Source organism: Alexandromys fortis, unplaced genomic scaffold, assembly GCF_014885135.2.
Source record: "Alexandromys fortis isolate MF-2015 unplaced genomic scaffold, M_Fortis_MF-2015_v1.1 scaffold_85, whole genome shotgun sequence".
Lineage (NCBI taxonomy): Eukaryota > Metazoa > Chordata > Mammalia > Rodentia > Cricetidae > Alexandromys > Alexandromys fortis.
Genome location: NW_026067975.1, coordinates 2,035,242 through 2,052,445, shown reverse-complemented (window position 1 = coordinate 2,052,445; position 17,204 = coordinate 2,035,242).

Sequence of the window (17,204 nt, the reverse complement as noted above, 5' to 3'; positions counted from 1 at the left end):
ACCACTGAAGAAAATGTTTCTCCTCCAGCCACCATTAGCTGCCTAGACATCCTTGCAAATCCCTTCACACTCCACAGCCCAGCCTTGTACAGATGACCACAGCCGCTGGAGAGTTGGCTCAGTGGTTAAGAGCACTTACAGCCCTTGCAGAGGAGTTCCCAGCACAACATGATGGTTCCTGATGATCTGGAACTCTAGTTCCAGGGGATCCAACTCCTTCTGATCTCCAGGGACTCATGTGGTATACATACATACATACATACATACGTACATACACACATGCAAACACCCATACACATAAAAAGAAATAGAAATATCTTTTTAAAAAGAATATAATGGACTTGTCATGCCCAGGAAATTCCACAACACTCTGCTCTATCCTCTTTCTCTTACATTCTTTCTGCCATCTTTTCCTCAACCTTAGCTGAGCCTTAGAGGAGGTGATACAGATAAATATAGAAGTCCTGTTTAAGGCTAGGCGCTCAACAGTCACTTATTCTCAATTATGACCAGTTATGAGTCTCTGCACTTACCACTGCCCATTGCAGAAAACCAAACCAACAAACGCTTCTATAACCAAACCGGACAGCATCACTAATTCAAGGGCACAAACACAACTATTGTGCACAATTTAGTGCACACTTCACATCCTTTTAGCAAAACATCTGTAGCCTCCCTACTAGGACCCATGACCTCCAGGCTTGTAGTACCAGATGTGATTTCCCTGTTTTGGCGCAGGCCTCATTTTCAGTCAGGAGAACCCCTGGAACAGACTTGGGTACACTTTGCCCAGCAGGTCAGGATGGAGGAAGTAGGAACCACCGCAGAGCGCGACTGCTGATGACAATTCTCCACCAGCAGTTGGCAGAGCACCTTCTGGCACCGAGTGCTAGCTAACTGGAGGATGCTTCCAGCTCTGTCGCCTTGATTTCTGTATGTCCTGTGGTCTCTTCTCTGATAACTTCACTCACACACACACACACACACTCACACACTGTATTTTGATCATATTCACCCCCACTACTCTCCCTTATCACTCTCCCACTCCTACTGAGACTCTTCTTTTTCCCCGCAGCTACCTTGTGTGTATGTGTGTGCGCGCGCGCGTGTGTGTGTGTGTGTGTGTGTGTGTGTGTGTGTGAGTGTGTGCCATAGAGTTGAATTAGGATTGTCGATCAAGATTTACTTATTACAATGACTTAACAGTGGTTGTACCATTGAAGAAAATGACTCCCCTTTCCTAGCAGCTATTCGTTAACTGCCTATAGCTCTTCAGAGAGGGGAGGGTTCTCACGAGCCCCTCCCGATCTGCGCTGGAATGTTGACCTGTTTCATCGCCTGTCAGTAACCACAGCTGCTGTGAGTTCACGAGCACAAAGGCCGTGTCAAGTCCAGAGACAGCATTTCACGGCCTTCCTTCCACCCTCGGGCTCTTACATGCTTCCTGCCCCGTCCTCCTTGAAGTTCTCTGAACCTCAGACACAGTTGGTGTGGGTGTCTCATTTCGGGCTGAGCGCTTCTCGGTCCCAGATCCTAAGCTCATTGGCCAGTAGTGGATCTCCACATCAGCCTCTGTCCACTGAAAACGAAGCTTCTCCCCGAGGCCGAGAGCAGCACTATCCTGTGGGTCTAAACGTCTGCATGTTTCTCTAGTGTAGAATGGAAATACACAAGGACTCTTCCCTGTGTGCCGTTGGCCTTGATTAATTGTTGAGAGCACGTCTGTGACACGTCCAGTAAGTAGGATTAGTTCGGTAAATGCCACTTCATGCTCTTGATAGGAATTCTTGTAATAGGTCTCCCACCCTTGTCATCCCCGTTCTACACCATTTAGTCTTAATCCAAAGCAAAAACCGAAGCTTGTTACTTATTGTGAAAAACAAAACAGCATCAACCAAAACCCTACCAATGGCTTCTTTCATCTTACCTGTCACCAAGCCAGTGTACAGTGCTAGTCATGAAGAGTGTTAAAGATGACCAAGGGATAAAGTTCAGTTTCCCCAGCCAGGTGTTCAGGGTTGAGCTTGGACCCAGCGTACCTCACAGTCCTTCTACCTCAGTCACTTTGAACCCCCTTTCCTAACAACCTGATGTTGAGTGGCTTCCCAAGCCAGAAATGGGGACACTTGCCTTTAATCCCAGCACTTGGGAGGCAGTTGCAGGCCAATTTCTATGAGCCTGGTCTTCACATCAAGTTCCAGTCCAGCCAATTAATAATAATTGTTATTGTTAATAATAACAATAAAGCCTGGTGAAGGGCTGCTTCCTTGCCTCGTCATTCTCCTGTCCATCCCTTCATGGACAGTAGTTCTCATGTGCTATGGAGATGATTGATTTCTGCTGGGTATTATATGAAGCCCTCGTAGCACAACGAGAGAATAACGGAAGGTGGTCGATTAGGTGTCTCACCTCCTAATTCAGTGTTCTAACGATTTCAGTATGTTCAATGCATGAATGAGTGATGTATTAACTCACTTCCTCTGCTCTGCAGACTTGGAGCTTCCCTATTTTGAAATCTCTTGCTTGTAATTCGTTATCGTAGCTGTCCAAACGGCAGGCGTCGGAATCGACAACGTTAATATCATCCTCTAGTTAGACATCAAAAGCTAGCTCTTTTTTTTTTTTTTTTTGAAAATCATTAGTGCTTAAGCCAGATTCTCCTGATTTCCCTTCTTTTCCATTAACTCTGACACTAAATTGTTACTAAAGATATAAAAACAGTTTCACTTGAAGTAACATTAATTTTTCCTCCTAGGACATCTTCCTGTTGCAGAGGACAAAATTAGCACACTGTTCCGCTAAAGACTCTCAAGTTTCCTTTCTTTATTTCATCGGAAGTCACTTTTAATTACTCTGCTTCTGAATGATCATTTAAGGCTATGAACGTTTCCAACTGGTGCCGAAGAAGCAATCTTGACTGGGCATTGTTTCCTTAATAGAAAGCGTCTGGGAAATCAAGTTTTACAGACTGCTAAGATTGACATTCGAACTGCAAGGCTGCTTTTTCATCTCGTTTCCTCTCTGGCTCTTGCGCTGGGGTCTGAATTCATCTAGAGTTCCTCTCCTTTCTTCACCGTGTTTGGTAACTGCAACATTGTTGCACCAGACCAGCGCTTGCTTGCCGTTCACTTCCTTCCCCTTATTATTAATGAATGTATTTAAAGGCTAGCCTCCTATCTCTACTCTTCTCTATTCTGAGGAGCAGCCATTCACTACTTTGTCTTTTCTGATTTCTTTACTAGTTTTAAACCCATTCATTCATTTAAACCCACAAATCAACTCATTCATGGTAGGTTGTGTAACACCATCACCTTATCTCTTAATGAGATAAATACATCCTGACACCAAAAACTATTTCTAGAGTCTGTCTGTTTCAGCTTATTTTTGAATCACCTGCCAGCCTGTAACATGCTGTATGAATGGTATCTACTGGCCCTAAGTTTTTCATTTTGTTTTTTTTTTCATATTTATTTTAATTTTTTAAGTTTATGTGTCTAGTGGGTATTTTTCTCTGTATGTATGCCTGTGCATCATGTGAGTGCCTGGCACCCCTGTAGACCAGAGGAGGGCATAGGATCCCTTGGAACTAAAGTTATAATGATTGTTAGCTAGCCTCCATGTGGGTGCTGAGAATCGAACTCAAGTCCTTTGCAAGAACAAGTGCTCTTAACCACTTAGTCATTTTTCCATCCTCCAGTTTATTTTATTTTTGAGACAGGGCTTATTATGTAGGCCTGGCTGGCCTGGAACTCTCAGAGAACCACAGACTTCTGCTTCCTGGATGCTGGGATCAAATGTACTGGCCACCAAGCATTGGCCCCCCCTGAGTTCGTGGCGTTTTCTGATAGCTCAGGAGAGGAGGTATGTGCTTGCATTTTAGATTTTAAATGTGGGTCATTGTCATAGATCTGCGCACTAGTGAGGCAGAATTATTGCCCCCACACCAATCGGGAAGCAAGCTCCTTTTATGAGCGATCATTTGGTTTCCCTGTTCTTGTCATCTGAATGCTTTTGTGGATTCAGGTTTTCACTTCTGACCTCTAAACCCAGACAATTTCTGTTCAGCAAAGCTGGAGTTGTGGGAAGTGATGGAAGAGGCCTTTGCTACTCAGAGAGCTTTGAAGATTTGACTTCAGAACCAAACAAGGCTGTGATAAAACTCGTCCAAAGATGTGGGCAAACTTTACCCTGAAGACTTCAGCTCGCCTATTGAAAAGACTTTCGACTACATTTCGCTCCTGCAGACGGCTGTTAAAGGCCTGGGTGTGGGACCAAGAGGCAGCACGTGCCCTTTGGCCAGAGTGACTGGGTGTCCTCCAGCTTCCTTCCTTTGGCATTATGATGGCACATGCACCCTCCTCCAGCGGACCCCTCCTGTCACTTCTGACTGGTAAAACAACATCTGTGAAAGGAAAACTGGAGAAGCTGGGTAACTGCACACCTGTTTCATCTGCCCCGTGCTAGGAAACGTCTTTGTTTGGGCAGATCTATCCATTCAACAAAACTGGAGACATACACCAGGAATCCATTTGGTAAGAGTTAGGCTGGAGGACTTCAGGCTCTGCAGCTTCTACAAACCCAGCAGCCGCATGAACTTCAGGTCGCGGCCCAGCTGAGTCCCACACCCTTAAGATGCAGATAGGGTGTCCCAATACCCCTGTCATTAGGGGATGTGGGCTGGAGACGCACCTAGATACGCTCATGAAAAGTTCCAACCCGCCCCTACTCCTTCATGCCTTGGAAAACAATGGAGTGGTTGTTGGTTAAATGGTACCTTCAAAGTCTTCTAAAGTTTCAGCAAAAAGAAAATAGAGCCAATGAAAAACTGGCTCAGTGGTTAAGATCAGTGCTGTTCTTCCAGCGGACTTGGGATTCAATCTCCAGCACTCAGAGGACAACTCACAATTGTCTGTAACTCCAGTTCCAGGGTGTCCAACACCTTTTTCTGGCCTCTCTGGGCTCCAGGCATGCACTCGGTGCATAGACATACATGCAAGCAAAACACCCGTACAATAAAACTTAATTAAAAAAAAAAAAGAGCTAGCTAAAGAGCTGACCCCAAAACCCTCTTGCGGCAAAGCCAGAGGTGGAGGAAATATCAGTCAGCAGCGAGGACTGAGAGTCAAGAATCCAGGCACAAGGGGAATTCTTCGCAGAATCTCTCTTCCCTCTACAAACCGCAGGAGGTGGTGCGGGCTGTAAATACCGAACCAGGCTCTTCAAGTGGGCCTATGCAGGTTGATGGCACGTGCCACACTAGACTCTTCATGGCTACCGGCAGTGTTTGTTACTGTGATTCTCATGCTACCGTGCTGGCTCCGAGCAGAGCTGAGCCACAGAATCGCTCGGATTTGAGCCGATGCACCCTGACTGCCAAGCACAATCCCAGTCAGTCCTCTTTGTTGCCATCCTCAGAAGTTCCATTGCCCACTGGGCAGTTTTCCAGTGGTGAGGACTGGGGGAGATCGGCTCTGGGAACCGGTCGCGTCTGATGGCAGTGCAGCTTCTGAGCCGCTTCTGTGATCTTTTTGATGTGGAAAGGCTGAATGGGGGTTAGCCCCAGAGAAGCAGAAGAAGAGAAGTATTTGGGTAGAGAAATAGAGAAGCTGCACCTGAACAGGCCTCCAGGAAAGAGGACCCTGCAAGAGGGGTAGGGCAGATCCTTGGGGAAAGAGCCAGCAGCTCTGCCATAGCCGAGTGTCAGCAGGGCTCTATGTCAGCAACGAAACAGTTTTATTTCCCCTGACCTCTTCTCCCCAATGCTACTTCTTTCCTAGCTCTGAGTGAAGTCTGGTACCATTACCACCACCACCCTTTCAGCCTCTTGGTTACCCCCAGTATAACGTGTCAGCAACTGAAGCATCCAGCTGAGGGTAACAGTCCGAGTTGCAGTTTCTCCTCCCCTTTGAATGAGGCATGTCACCGACTGGGAGGCCAGCTGCAGAGTGGAGGTACGATCTTGCCGACTTCCTGCCTTTTCTGTGGCCTCTCTTTGTGCTCCCTGAAGTTGCCGTCTTCTCTGGGGGAGGCAGGAGTCCAGAAGAAGAGGGATAAAGAATGGCCCAGTCGTAGATGGCATGCCCTAGTATGACCTGGCATTGCTGCTTAGACTCCAGCAGTGCCTCTGAGTAGCCGCCCTTTTTCATACACCAGTGATGGAGGCTGCCTGGGCGTTGTTCTGAACTGCAGTTCTAGCTCTATCTACTCCACTTAGCAGCTGACAAGTGCCCACACACATCAGCCACATCTTCTCAGCCTGCCCGTCAGCTCCGATACTTTATCAGCCCACGGGCTCAGCCCTCGGGAGAGCCTCTCCCAGGACGTTTCCTCTTCTCTGCACTCTTGTCTACCTTTTCTGTCACCTACAGCAGGCGCGTCAGCTTCTTGCCCTGGGGGTCCTCCAGTCTTTCATACTCCAGTGACATCTCATGTTTTACAAGAGACTGGCAACATGTCTAACACTGGCCCCAGAGCAGCCCCCAGACTCCGCAAATCGTGAGCAGAGGTCCTCTACACATTATGGGAGACGTTATGGGAGGCCGCTATTGTGCTGTTCTCTTGCGGGCAAAGGAATCAGGGAGGTTCACCTTGCCACTGCTCACCGCAGACATCAGAAGAAAGCGCTGCATCACCAAAGGAGGTTCTTGGAGTGTGGTGATACCATGGCGGGTGGTCAGAGACCTTGTCTGATTCCTTTCTTCCTTTCTTTTTAAATGTATTTTCTTTTATGTCCATTGGCATTTTCCTGCATGTATAGCTGTGTAAGGGTGTCAGAAGCCCTGGAACTGGAGATACAGACAGGCCTGAGCTGTCATGTGGGTGCTGGGAATTGAACCCTGGTCCTCTGGAAGAGCAAGTGCTCTTAACTGTGGAGCCTTGTGTCTGAGTTCTTTTTAAGAGAAAAATCTTCCCACATCAGGAAAGTTGAGACATGAGAAGTTGCTTAGGCTGGGACGCAGAGACTCAGGAAGGCAAAGTATATTCTATATCAAATCCAAGGCCAATACCTGTAGCTGTAGACCGCACAGAGAGACATTCCCTCCAGAAGGCTGTCAGTCCAGGGAACTCACGTTCCTAGGGCCCATTAGAGCCTGGAATTTGAATAACTTCCTGTTTCTGGGGAAGATGGATGAATGGCCCGGCTTTCACGGGTATCTCTTGAGGCCTGTGTTGAGAAAGAAAGGCGGTTGTTGATGGCCTGGACCCAGGTGGTCGGTTCACAAGTTCACAGGAGGAATCTTGACCCAAGGCAGTATGTCTTGACCACCACAGGTATCTGCACCTAATTTGTCAGGTCCCAAAGTGTATCCTTGTAGGTGTGTGCATTTTTGTGTGGCAGTTGGAGGTCGACAGGTGCTCCTGTCCACTGCTCTCCACTTAGGTTCCTGAGGCAAGGTCTTATTGAATCCAGAGCTTGCCAGTTTGACTAGTCTAGTTAGCAAGCTTGTCTCGGATCTCCTGCCTGTGCCTCCAGACAGCTGGGGTCACAGGTGTGCTTCTATAGCTACCTGGCCTTTATGTGGGTGCTCAGCATCTGAACTCCGGACCTCATGCTTGACTCATTAACACTCACTAATACTTTCATCTTGGCTTTGCCGTCACCTCTCCTGTGTTCCAGAACCATTTGGAAGCAGGTGGCTCTCCACCCGAGATGATCAGTGTGTTTTTTAAACTGAAGAGTTCTCTTACCTCACCTGGTATACTTACAAAGTCAGGAAATTAATATTACTAAGATGCTAGACAATCTACAGGCTTGGTTCACTTTTCTACTAACTCAATAATCATCATTACAGAAAAAAAGGTCCTAGTTCTGAGTGACATCCGCGGGTTGTCTTTGTTTTCTTCTAATCTGAGTCAGTTCCTCAGTTCTTCCTTGTCTTTCTCAATCTTGATATTTTTTTAGTTGAAAAAGACAGTTAAGTAATTTTTCATACAATATATTCTAGTTACACTTTCCCTAATCCCTTCAAGATCCTCCCCGCCCCCACCCAACTACACGTCCTTTCTCTCTCTAAAAAACAAATACAAGCAAAACCACAAGAAACACACCCACCCACCCCCCCACAAACCCACAAGAACAAAAAAAAATGGGAACCAAAATATACAAACAAAAGACCATTAAGACAAAAACCGCCCAAGTCGCATGATGCCTGCACTGGAGTGTGGTTTATACACCCACTGAGACTCCAGTAAGGAAAGCTAACCTTTCCTTTGCAAGCCGGTATCTGTCACAGATGGCTTCTTGGTTAGGTGTGGGAGCCCACGTCCACACCCATTTCTTAGTGCTGGGATCTCATCTCACTTGAACCTGTGCATCCCCTGCACGTGCTGCCGCAGTCACTGCGCGTTCATGTGTGCATCTCTCCTGACGCGTCTTACAATCTTTCCGCCTCATCTTCTGAGTAGGCCCTGAGCCCTAGGGTGGGGTGGGTGGGGTTGAAAACATCCCATTTATGACTGAGTCTCCTAAAGTCTCTCACTCTCTGCACACTGTCCAGTTATGAGTCTCTGTGTCCGCTCCCCTCTCCTGCAAGAAGAAGCCTTCCTAATGATGATTGAGTGAGGCACTGATCGATGGATAGAGCAGCATATTGTGAGAAGTCTTTTGCTTCTTTAGCAAAGCAATAGCATTTGGCTTTCTCCTAGGCCCATTGCCTATCCAGTCTCAGGTTCTTGGCCACCCATGCAGTGTCAGGCATGAGTTCCATCTCATGGAGTTGGCCTTAAATGCAACCTTGAGCCACTATTTCACCAGCCTGTCTCATAGGCAGGTCACCACTGTAGGTCGCAGGGTTTGTAACTGGGTTGATGACTGCCCTTCTGTGGTGGCAGAGAACCTTCCAGTACCATGAATGCTAATGGAAGGGGTGGAGCATCTGGTTTGGCAAAGCTGGATACTCTTAGTGGATTCATGTCGGTTGTTTTGTGAAATGTCCCTGAGTTTCTGTCACACATTTTTGGCCTGAGAGAAGCCTTGTCAAGATTAAAATCTTGTTCACAGCTTGGATGTATATTCACAACCCAGTGTCCCATAAAGTATTATAGCCATATGAAACCTTGATTCACAGAAAGATGAGGAAGGAGACAAGGCTGGAGAAGGCTACGTTGAAGGTTAGGTTGGTATGATGTCCTCAGAAAGACTTCAGGCATTAGAGGCCACCAAACCTTGGGCCACTGTTCCTGCACAGACCACAGTATCTGTGCACATGAGCCATGTAAACTGGGCATTATTCTTGGCTGGTAAGTTTTACAGTTTGGCTCTTTGACTCTCCAAGGGATTCTTAGTTATCTAATGTATTTAAAGCAGTCATTTCTTAGTAAGCAGGGGTTTCAGTTGCTTCAAGTAAAGTGAGGTACATCCCTGCACTATCTGTGCTGATGTCAAAGCTGTCTGCAGTCCCCTAAATGAGTCCAGTGTCTATCTAGGGCACTCCTGTGTCCACACAACTTCCCTCTGTACAACGTTCCCTCCAAGCCTCATCCCTTATTGGCACAGTTAGGAGAAATTAGTCTGCAACTAACAAAAAAAAAAAAGTTCAGAATTGTCTCAAACAACTATTCTTTGTTTTGTTTTTTTCATAGAGAAGAACTGTTTACTGTTGCAAAAATTAGAAAAAGAGCTACCATACAATTCTTCACTTCTGGGTAAAGGAATTGAAAGCAGGGTCTTGAAGAGACGTTTGTTCATTAATCTCCACAGCAGCATCATTCACAGGAGCCAAAAAGTGGAAGCAGCTGAGCACCCTCTAAAAGATGAATGGAAAAACAAAGCGTAGTGTGGACATACAACGGAATGTTACTCAACTGTAAAAAAAGGAAGTTTTGACACTTGCTGTAGTGTGGACGAACTTCAAGGGCATTGTATGAAGCGAAATAAGATAGTTACAAGACACAAGCTGTGATTCTACTCATATATAGGACCTAAGGGCTCAAGTTCAGAGTCAGAAGTAGAATAGGATTTTTCAGGGCCTGGGTGAAGGGAGTAATAGGGAGTCACTGTCTAATGGGTAGAGTTTGAGTTTTTACATAGAAAGAACTCTGGAGTGGATAGTGGTAAAAGTTGTAGAACAATGTGAATGTCCTTATCTCTGAACCATATGTTCACCAATGTTAAGATTATCTTGAAAAAAATTATTTAATTTTATTTTACATGTGTGAATGTTTTGTCTGCATGTATGTAAGTGCATACAGTGCCTGCAAAGGCCAGAAGAAGGTGTATATCCCTTGTCACAGGTGGTTGTGAGCCACCATATGGTTGCTGAGAACCAAACCTGGGTCCTCTGAAAGAGCAGCATGAGCCATCTCTCCAGCCCCAAGATAACACATCTTATGTTATATGTATTTTTAAAATTAGTGGGGGAAAAAAAGAAAAGAAAAATACATCATTGAAGTTGTGGGTGCCTCTGGAGAGTTAGCATCTTTGTAGTCTTCTTGCCTTTGGTTTCGTAGTCACAAGATGGCTGTTGTCACTGGAAATACCTACATCTGGTAGGGGAGTACACTAGCCAGGATTTCCCATGAACACTCATAATCATTCTGAATGTATGAACTGTCTTAGTCTAGTCATTGTTCATGGGCCTAGAGGCAGGCAGCTCATCCTCAGGTAACCTGCATCGCTTGTTATCAGGTGGTCTGGACCAAATCAATGTTCCACTGTGAGAGAGGGGATCAATATCCATGAAGCCAGAGAGTTCTGTCCACCGCAGCACGTCTACCAACGATATTGTCTATGTCCAACTGAAAATACTTCGATACCGTTACTGTCCAATGTTAATTTTCTGAATCTGCCTCGTAGACCCGCCTCTTCTTCCTTTGGGCTAGTATGATACCCTGTGTACACAGACATTGCCTGCAATGCTCATAGCAAACTCGTAAGTCCTCTTTGTTCTGCTGTGTGTGCAGTTCTCAAAAACTGGGCAGTACAGTGCGTTTGACTCGGACGTACATGGGAAGCAAAACAGACACAGGAGGCACCAACTGAATGTTTAAGAATGAGTGCACAAACAAAGACATGGGGTGGGATGCTCAGAGAAGCTGCTAACACACGTGTCAGAACTCTGGGAAGAGAAACCAGAGCGCATCCCAGAGCCAGAGGGGTCAAGCAAGAGCTTTGCTGAAAGTTTAGGGGCAGAGGGAAGGCAAAGTGTCAGAAGGCAGGTGAGGAAGAAGAAAGGGAAAGAGGCAAGATCTGTGGTTTGTCATCCTCGCCCTGGGCTGGGCTGTGTGTCACAAGCAACTCTTCTTTGGCAGAGAGGGCAGAGGAAGACAGAAGCTCACTGGCCGCACACTGTTGTTAGCAGTGGCTTAGATCTAAACGTCTTCCGCTTTTGTGGGTTGTTGCAGAATGTAGGGAGAGTGAATACAAAGCTGTGAGCTACTTTCAGACTTTGTGAAGCAATCTCTAGGCAGCCTTATCATTCTGTGGCTACAAATGAGTCCAGAGTTGCCCATCTTGCCACTACCTGCCCAAATAATTCAATCTCTCCTCAGTTATTGAGTCCCAGGAGAGTCATGGCGTTGCGATGGGCATCTTGGGGTCGGGTTGTGTGACATGAGATGGATGGAGAGGTTACGTTCTTCCTTTCCTGCTCTGGTTTCTTGTGTCACATAATGGGACTGCCCACTGTGTTATGATGCCTGCTACGAGAAGGTAAAGACTCAAGCCAAGAGCATCATGTTTCAGAACCCGTGGGCTATCCAAGTATCAGCAAAGCTGGCAAGAATGTTCACTCTTCCGTTTCTCGGCCCAAAGTGGCACTTTGCAGGCTGGAAGATTTGCAAAACAGTTCTCAACTCCAAGTCTTCCCCTTTCTCACCATCAGGACTCCACTAGTCTCAGATGCCAGGCTGTAGGTGTGACTTTTGTGTCATGGTCAAAGCGACCAACATTCCCCAACTTCCCCCTTATGTGTCCCCTGTCTCCTTGGCAGCTCCTTGGCTGGTTGCATGAGTCAGTGGGACTTGAGAAGGAGCTAGCTTTGATCTTCCAAAAGGCTTTACGTTCTTCACTAGGAACGATACATGGACTGTCACCGTGTCTCCTATGGCCCTGTCATCTTGCTTTGTTAAACGAGGACAAACACCTGAAAATTCCACAACCATCTTGTGATCACAATGAAAAGCTCAAGAGAGGCCTGACTCTGAAATCTGTACTGCTATGGACTCATTTCTCTAGGCCGTTTGTTGAGAGAGAGAGAGAGAGAGAGAGAGAGAGAGAGAGAGAGAGAGAGAGAGAGAGAGAGAGAGAGCGCCTCTCTAAGTCATCTGTCAGTTACTGAAGCACCAGGCATCCTTTTCTTGGTTACACCTTTAACCCCTGCATATTATGTGCTGATGCTATGACCCCATCTCATAGGAGCCAAGTTGTTCATTCACAAGTCACCTGATCTGGTCTGGAGTCTTCAAGGCTGGCCCTGCCTGCTGTTGGTTGTTACTGAAGGAAAGAGGTAGGTCTCCACCAAGGGCAGTAGAGGCAATAAATGTAGCCACTTCTGATGGTGCTGGTGCTGGACCAAGTCTGCTGGCAATTACCCTCTGGCCATGTGCTCTGCCTCGGGACCCTTGACTTAATGTGTCCCTATAGAGAAATACAGGGGCTGGGAGTGAGCCAATTCAGTATCTTGGCCCTCATAGATGAGATGTTGGTATTTGTTTTCTAAACATAGGACTGCATTTCAGAGAAAAGACGAGGGTATATAGGCAAAAAAGAAATTGGGGTTTGGATAAATTTGTAGCCTATTAAAATAATTGATCCAGTGGCCACCAAAAACTCTAAGCATTCTAGTTTGTTTTTGCTGTTTTTAAAGTTATATAGTTTCGATTTCCAGGACTGAAGCCTAGGGCTGTCTGCATAGAGACAGAGAGGGCTGATGGGAACCCAGCCAGACTTAGAACAAAACTTTGAAATGAAATTTATGCTACCGTTTCCTAACACCTTACCCCTGTAATCCTTAGTGAATATATTACCTGCAACGAAGTTAAACCAAGTGCTTAGTCCCTGTGCGGAAGTGTGTGGGAGGGACTGGGCAATGAATTGGATTCTGGGAATGCTCTTTAGAGAGCAAGGGATGCAGAGAAGCCATAATTGCCCACTGCGATCACGTCTTACTCGTGACAGCTGTTCCATCTGGTGTGCTTGCTTTCTCATACCGGTAACAGCCAAGGAGATGGCTCAGCAGTGTTCAGATCCCCAAAACCCACAAAAATGCTGGGCAGCCATGGCAGCCAGCCTATGATTCAGCTCTGGGAAGGTGGAAGGCTGAGGTGGGGTATCTCTGAAGCAAGCTGACTAGTTAGACTAGTGGAAATGGAGTAACGTGGGGAGCAGCCAAGGAAGACTCCTCAGGTAAGCCTCAGGCCTCCAGACGTGCGCACACACACACGCACACATGCACACACATGCAAACACATACAATGTATGTGTAGATATTTGAAAAGATTTTCTATAATTTTCTTTTTTCAAATCTGTTTTCCCTCTACAAGATCTGGAATTAAACAGGAATTCTTCCACATTAATGGTTTTTATGAACCCAATTCTATCTAGATTACCAGATAAGAACAGGCGTGAGGGGCTAATAAAGACACCTGCTGCCAAGACTGACAATTTGATTTGATTCCCAGGACACACCTGGTACCCAAAGTACTCGTCCTCAGACCTCCACAAGCACCATGTGCCTGTGATTGTGTGCTCCCCCTCCCCCATCTCCGTGTTCTCTCACACACATACACACACCAAATTTAAAAAAAAATGTGATAAACATTTTTTAAAAAGAATATCACAAATGTGAAAGAATGTTTAAAATGAGAAAAGCTGTCTCCTATTTTTGTCATTAGATAGGGATGTAAGGAAACAAACATTTGTTGGCTGTGATTCTACCTGGGACACTTTGCTGTGGAGGGCTGTGTGGTACAGTGCAAGATGCTTGGCAGTGCTCCAGCCTCTGCCCATATGACACTGACATGCCTTAGCGGTATCTCAGACAACTGAACATGTCTTCAGCCTCTGCCCATATGACACTGACACGTCTTAGCAGTATCTCAGACAACTGAACATGTCTTCAGGAGCTGGTGATGAAGGTCAGTTGTCAAAGTGCTTGCCTGGCATGCGAAAGACCCTGGGTTCAATGCCCAGAGCTGCATAAATCCAGGAGCAGTGCAGTGGCACCAGCACTCAGGCGGAGGCAGAGGACCAAAGTTCAAGGTCATTGTCAGCTAAATAATGAGTTTGAAGCCTGTCTGGGATACAGCAGACCATGTCTCCAGCATCCTCTAGGAGACAAAAATCACCCCCATCCCCACTCTGGCTGAGAGTCTTTGTTCTAGGTTAGTCTTCTTTTACATAGCTTCAAGGTAGTTGTCAAGATCTCTGCATTGGTGACTGAATGGGATTCAGAGAAACAGTCTCGATAGGAACTCCCTTAAAATCTCAAAGAATAGAAAGGTATGAGAACGGAGTCCATAGCAACTCCTATCCAAATCTAAAGTGCAGCAGTAACTGGCTCTGTCATTTCTATGTACCTGTCTTTGTCTCCCACCCTGACACCTTTGGACACACTTTGTGTCCTCTCTTCCATAGAGGCTCTTTCAAGACAAACTTGTCGTCTCTGTGTTTCTCCTTAGAATCTACTCCTGTGGCCTATCTATTTTTAGCCTCCTTCCCATTCCCTTCAGTTGGCATCCAAAAGCCCAAAGAGCTGGTCTGGGCCCTCTTCTGCACAGTTGCCTGTGGGTGGATGGGAGGAGCTGAGCAGCCCAAGTAGCACCCGAATTAGCAGCGGGGAGGAGGATGAGAAGGGCTGGCATCGCTCGTATGTGAGGAAGGCTGCAGTTTTGTCACCCCGCTCACAGATGTGCAGAGATGGTGTGCTATCTTTGTTTCTCAAAATTATTTTCTCTTTTCTGAATCTCCAACCGTAGAATAGAGGGGGGCATTTGATTGAAACAATTTAAATAGATGCATCAAGTACATAGTCCATCTTGCCATCTTTTTTCTTCTTTTTTTTTATCTTGCAGAGATGATATTTGGATCTGGGATGGACGTTACGGCTAACAGATTCTTTGGGGATAGAGAGAGGATGGGCTCTCTGGTCCAGTCCTATATCTTTGCTGAAGTTTGCTAGGTGGGTGGTCTGACTGTTCCCTGTGCTCCGCTGTGGGGGGGGAGACCGAATCTGTTCCTAGGCTATCTGTATACATCTGCTGTTGAGGCAGGGTCTCTAGTGCCTGTGGCCTGGTTCTCCCTAGCTTGGAAGGACCTGCATATGTTCCCTGATGACTCAGTGCTGCCCTGGCTGGGACTTTGACCCCACATCTTCCATCTGGCTCTTCACCAGAGTGTCCACCCCCACCTTGCCAGTGACTCACCTTTCTCTCATGATGTTTGGCACATGGAGGCCTGTTGGCTCAGTCAGCTCAGCTGCTTTCCTGCTGTGGTCCTGGGGGCAGTCCAGGGTATTATACTCAACTCTTCTCCCTAAATAACCTTGGAGCCACCCTCAAGGGCAAGGTAACAAGGCAGGTAGGCCTTCCCAGAGCCCCAAAGATGGTGTCTTTAGGAGCCCTCCACCCCCCCCCCCAAGCTGATTTAGGCAGGGTCAGGAGAGGAGACAATATGTCAGCTGGTGACTTCCTTCATCTTTCTGTTCCTTCCCACAGAGTTTAGTAGGATCAGCAGGGTAGGTTGTCCTCTTTCTGTCCGTTTCAGGACTTCTGGCAGAAACACCACGGTTAACTGACCCTGTTGTCAAAAAGCAAGGAAAAGCAGTCTGTGACAAGGTAGCATACTTTCTCCCTTACACAGTTCAGCTGTTTAAGCTACCATTGGGCTAAAGCGTCTACAAGTTCTATTTAGTAGATGGCTTTAACTTTTCCTTCTCCGGTATCCTCTTTCTTAGCATTTCTCCTGTAACTACTCTAAGCCTTACTAAGGCAACTAGAAGCTTCTAGAAGTCTGAGGGAGGGAGGATCAGTATATGATAAATGAGGAAGAAGCCCACATGCTCTGACATTTCAAAACTGGTTTGCCACCATGCATACCTTTATAGTTTACCTACCGCACACCATGCTGTGAGTCTTCAGGCTGAGACCACAGCCCTGTGGGTGGACCGCATCTGTCCAGGCAGTGTGGAAGAAGTCCAGATGCCCACACAAAAGCTAGAACATCAGAACAACTGCTGACAGACTGGAGAGGGGTGCGCGGCCATCCTCTCCCCAGGGTAGTGAATGTCCTCAAACCCAGTGAGGCCAGGTTCTTTGAAGAGAGACTTCTTCAGAAGGTTAGCAAAACAAAGTCTGTATATGGAAGGAATAACGCAGGGGTAACAATCTTTTATTTTTCATGTAAGTTTGTTTAAAAAGAATCGCTATTTGTGTTTTTATATCATCAGGGTTTCTGTTGTTTTTAAAAGACCCTATTGCAGCCGGAGAAATGGCTCAAAGGTTAAAAGCACTGACGGCTCTTCCAAGGACCCAGGTTCAATTCCCAGCACCTGCAGGGCAGTGTACAGTTGTCTGGAACTCCAGTTCCAGGAAATCTGTTACCCTCACATAGACGCATTTGTAGGCAAAACACCAATGCACATGGGATAAAAATAGAAAAAGGACCTTTCCGGGTTGTGGGGATGGTTTGGCAGTTACTGCTCATGTCGTGCAAGCAAGAGTTTGAGTCATCAGCACCCATGTAAATGCCAGGAGGGCCAGCCCCCTCCCAGTAATTCCATTCTGGGAAGGTGAAGACAGGATCCCTGGAACAAGGCAAGACTAACCTTATCATCCAGCTCTGGGTTTGACTGAGAGGCCCTACCTCAAAGACTACGGTGGAAAAAAACAAGAATAAAGTGGAAGAACGATGAGGAAGATTCCTGACATTAACCTTGTGCCTACACACACACATACACACACACACATGCACACACACACACGCAGAAGCCCACATGTATCTGAATATGTATATGTACATGCGTACTACATACACATCAAAGAAGAAAAAGAATCATTTTTCAAAAGGACTTTTAACATCTTTTTTAAAAGGCGACTTTTAGAGAGGATATTACTTATGGACAAGTGCAAAATCCACTTCAGACAGATGCAATGCGTGGAGCAAAGGCCAGGAAGGGGGATGGCTGCTGTCTCCAGTGGTGGCAGGTGGCCGTCTCTGTCCACAGGGCTTGTGCGAGGCAGGACTGGAAGGCAGTCGGGGCAGGCGC